Source organism: Palaemon carinicauda, chromosome 24, assembly GCF_036898095.1.
Source record: "Palaemon carinicauda isolate YSFRI2023 chromosome 24, ASM3689809v2, whole genome shotgun sequence".
Taxonomy (NCBI): domain Eukaryota; kingdom Metazoa; phylum Arthropoda; class Malacostraca; order Decapoda; family Palaemonidae; genus Palaemon; species Palaemon carinicauda.
In genome coordinates this window covers 75894577-75899576 of record NC_090748.1, presented here as the reverse complement: position 1 = coordinate 75899576, position 5000 = coordinate 75894577, and the positions used below count along the sequence as shown (strand labels likewise).

The 5000-nt window shown below is 35.8% G+C and overlaps 1 protein-coding gene across 14 annotated transcripts in view; it reads right to left on the bottom strand.

Moving 5' to 3' along the window:
- The window catches only part of DIP2 (disco-interacting protein 2), a 262033-nt gene that overhangs the window by 58515 nt on the left and 198518 nt on the right, over positions 1-5000 (bottom strand). The window contains exon 1 of one of the 14 annotated variants that reach the window (XM_068348197.1): positions 584-712. The exons of the other annotated variants lie outside the window; for them this stretch is intronic. The gene's annotated coding sequence lies outside the window, so the exon portion shown is untranslated. Of the gene's footprint in view, positions 1-583; positions 713-5000 lie in introns of those variants that run through there. 14 annotated transcript variants of the gene reach the window in all.

The following is a 5000-nucleotide window of genomic DNA, read 5'->3' as shown; positions in this document are numbered from 1 at the left end:
CTTACATATGCATTCCTACCCTTCCTTCTCCTCTCCTTCCTCGCTCACCCCCCACACTCATGGACCCTGATCTCTTCCTGTGAAGGACACTATCAACTCCCTTCTGAGTCATCAACAATATTAAACGTAGGAGGAGAGAGAGAGAGAGAGAGAGAGAGAGAGAGAGAGAGAGAGAGAGAGAGAGAGAGAGAGAGAGAGAGAGACGGTGTCTGAGAGTAAGATGTCAAATTCCACATGAAAGATAAGAAACGTCCAGTTCAAACCCTTTTGTCTAGTCTATACATGATACAGCTACACTGCCCTGGTCATCAGATACCGAGTAAGTACCCGGTGCCAACGTTCAAGTGAGGCTTATATTTGATAACGGGAAGAGAAATATGTTGGCCAGTATTTACACACGCTGCTATGAATACACAGGAGTAGCAGATCCATAGCTACAATTACTCTGGATTATAAACAGCATCTATAGTATGATAGTAAAGCGTGTTTGTGATAAAACCAAACATACAAGTATGTGCAAGTGTATAAACGGTGTATATCTTTTAATATGCCTGGAATAACACCTTGAATCTTACGTGCTTACATCTTTGAAGGGCAGAATTTATCATAGCATCCAATGACACTAATTCCGAAGGACACGAGTAACAAGCCACAGTAACACTTCTCTTCACTAAACAAATTTAACACTAAATGGGAACCTAGAAAATATAATAGTCTTTGACAGGACGTTTTAATAAACTTCCCGGATGTGATTTCATTGTTTTAGGTCTCTACTGTGAACAGCTGGGAGTTGACCAATGCTACTTTCTTTAGATTCTCAGGAATTTTGATCCAACAAACACGGTCACGTTCCAAAGTTTTATATCTCTAACGGACATGAGTCACAATAAGAACCTTCAGTCCGGAAACAAATAAATTAATTTTATTTTTTATACTTCACTGTAGAGAGAGAGAGAGAGAGAGAGAGAGAGAGAGAGAGAGAGAGAGAGATAGAGATATTACTCAATACCAATACTCGTGATTGATGAATATTATAGGTATATCGGGAAACTCAAGATAGGACTTCCTAACCTGACCAAATGTAAATCTTTTTTTTTAAAGAATAAACAATAGTTTTGGCCGAAAAAAATAAACAACAAAATCAAGCAGGTATTTCTCTTTGGTGACTGGAATGAAATAAAAACCAAGATTGCAGACAAAATCATTTCTAGCCTTTGACCAAATTCTCTTGTATAAAGTAAAAACTGAAAATTTAAAAATATTACCCTATTATCGTTCTAACATTAGTATTTGTATAAAATGAGATCGATATTTGTTTCTGTAGGAAATCTAATACAAAACATTCATAATTTTCATAATCATAACCTCGTCATAGTTCTTCAATTGCGTGAGCAATACAACTTTTAACGTCATCCAATTAATGATAAATTTTTTCTGCAGAAAATTTTACAAAAATAAAACAAATTAATGATATCATCAAGCCTTGTAACAGGATGCATCATGAATGACGTCACCGAACACCACGTCACCAACAATAATATGCAAGAAAGAGAAACTGAGACAACGAGTGTCCGAATATATTGTTTCTTATTGCCCGATACCTTAAATTCCTGTGATTTCTAAAAAACGCAAGTTACAATACGCTGAATTTAGGAAGGTTAACTCACAGAGATACTTCGGCCAACGTGAATAATCATTGCATTTACCAAAACGATTACATAAAATATCAAAAAGGTTTCCTAATACAACACTGATTTTGAAATAAAAACTGCATACAGCAAGACTACATTTCCCCACGTAATGGTGACCAGGAAGAAACGAGTCTTAAAAGGCAAAACGGGAACTGCCACGATATGCTTGTTGTTCTTCCATCGTGACGTTGGAGGCTGGGAATGCATTCACCCGTGAACACTGCAAGTTCACCCTGGTTCTAAAGGCTCCCAGTTTCTTCTACGGGTTTTGGATCTATAGTTCTTGTAAATATAGGAACAGAAATACCGGTAGAATGGGTTACATAGCTAGGACCAACTATTTGTCATTAATATTAAAAGCAATAAAGTCAGTCACGACTTTTAAATTAGATATATAGGAAGGTGCCACAAATCATCTCTGAAATAATCAGTGACATCACACGTAGATCATCGGGGGAGGATAATCAAAAGCTTACGCGTTTTTTCAACATAATTGAGAGAGAGAGAGAGAGAGAGAGAGAGAGAGAGAGAGGAGAGAGAGAGAGAGAGAGAGAGGAGAGAGAGAGAGAGAGAGAGAGAATAATTTTCTTGATGCTGCTCAATTACTTGTATGAAGGCAGCACAAGCATGAGGGTAAAAAGAGATGTATGTAACAGAGATATTCTGCAAACCCTGTTGCTTGAACTAATATCCTTAAGCACCAAGTATTGTCGAATTCAAGGCTCAAAGTTTTACTATAGCAGTGATTCAAGTCGAGATTAATTTTGTACTGGTAGGCTCATAATAAATGGGCTGTAGATTGAGAGAAATTCTATGCTGGTTTGAAACCCACATCACCTAGCAACAACAAAAACAACAACAATCTCTTTAAAGAAAGGCATGCGTGACCCCGTGAGCTATTTGAATGTCAGTCGAAAAAAATTTTGATAGACGTACAAGACTACTAATTCATCTTGCCGTTAAGCTTGAAGGCATCACGAGTGTCACTCCACTTAGACCTTGACTGATGTCCCCAAGATGATCAAGAGATGCATTCATAGTCTCTCTCTCTCTCTCTCTCTCTCTCTCTCTCTCTCTCTCTCTCTCTCTCTCTCTCTCTCCTCTCACACACACACACACACAATCACGGAGTTTTAGCTCTCTCTCTCTCTCTCTCTCCTCTCTCTCTCTCTCTCTCTCTCTCTCTCTCTCTCTCTCTCTCTCTCTCTCTCTCTCTCTCTCAATCACGGAGTTTTAGCTCTCTCTCTCTCTCTCTCTCGTCTCTCTCTCTCTCTCTCCTCTCTCTCTCTCTCTCTCTCTCTCCTCTCTCTCTCTCTCTCTATATATATATATATATATATATATATACATATATATATATATATATATATATATATATATATATATATATATATATATATATATATATATATATTAATCATAAGACACCCATAAAACTACTAAACAGAACGAGGTAAAACAGACCACAAGCTACAATAACATCTCTTACAACAAATATTAATACTCTCCGCCTCGTCTATTTTCAATCAGCATTGACCTAGAGAATTGTCTACGTCGGTGCACATCTGTTACAACAATGAACAATTACGTACACGTATGAAAACATAAAAGAGTTCTGGATCTTCTGGACGAACCAATGACGCCTTTTTCCTCGATCTTGTGCATCATGCATAATTCTATCTAGGATGGCATCGCCAATGATCCTTTATGAGGGTTAACCTTGATATCGTTTGGAAATTCCAATGCGGCTTCAAGATATTTAGTGTCTATAAATAACTCTGTTGGATTGTGGGTTTTTTCATTCTAAAAAAATGATCGAACTTCACGTAAATGTTGAAATAAGTAATGAAACTATTCCTTGAACCTTTATTAGTTTTGTATATGCAAAAGTGTGAAGTCTAAATGCAAGAAAATGAGATCACCAAGTTATTTTTTTGTGACCGTAGATAAATATTGTGGATCTATCCAATTGGCATAATTTAATTTGCTTTACTACGATCATTTGTAATCCTGAGAAGTCGGAACGAGCGCATTCTTTTTAATTAGAGCTTAACAGGTGGAAAAATCCTAGAAGCCACCATGCATGAAAAAGTATACATTACTCTAAAGAAATAAGAGCAGAAAATATTAATTGCAAATGTAACAAAAAAAGATGGTCATGAATATTTTCTATTATAAAGTAATTAGGATTTTTTTCTACTTTTATATATCACAAATCGCTAAACAAGTTATATATTGCTGTCTTCATCCCTGTCGCCATTAGACCAACTTCAGTATTGCCCTAGAGATAATCACACTTCTTCCATTTTTAAGATATAGATTTTATTTTTCACTTTTACGATTAATAGGAGAAAATCTTAAATGAATTTTATAAAAATTTAAGTCTCGTTCGCCAAAAGACGCAGTTAATCCATATGTAGGCCTTTTCTTGTAACATTAACCACGGTTCAGGTATATATAGACCTTGCATTAACCTAAGAAATAAATTAGGGAACGTTTAGCTCGACTTTTATATCAAGTGGAAATTGTGGACAATTTATATCTAATTTGGGCACAAGATTATATTTCAATCACTGCATATTTTTTCCTCAGCAGGTAACAGGAAGGATTAAAATTGTCTCAACTTCTGCCAAAGGAGACATTAATATCATGTGAGCTTTTTGAGATTTTTAAGGACAAAAAATCTCTGCTATATACAAGCAAAAGGACGGCTGTAAAAACCGCAGACTAACCTACTCAAGTTTCAGTTTACACTGATAAGAATTCGGGTTAAGGCAACTCCATCATAAAAAACCAGTTTATCCCAAATACCTCATCAGTTTGAGATTTTGTCCTCTTGACTACAACTCACCTCGCCCAGTACATAATTTGTAAGATGAAGATATGTAAATAGTTGTAAAAGTTACAAAACGAAATATTAAAAACGGATTACCTAAGAAGTAAAGTTAATTAAGTCTTAGAAAAAAAAGTGTGGCAATAGATTTTTAGGGAAGAGTAGCAAAATTCAACTGAACATGTTGTTCACTGTTATGGTTTTACTCAGCTACATTACTTCCCAGGTACCGCACAGATAAATTTATCAGATGGATTCTACCACAAATACCACATCAGGGTAGAAAAGATAATCTATGGATAATTTTATTAGAGTGAAGTAGTTCGATGCGGATTCATTTAAAGCTAAAGGACATTACGAAATTATTATCATTATTATTATCATCATCATCATCATTATTGTTATCATCATCATCATTATTATTACCTGCTATGTTACAACCGCAGTTGGAAAGCACGATGCTATATGCCCAGGGC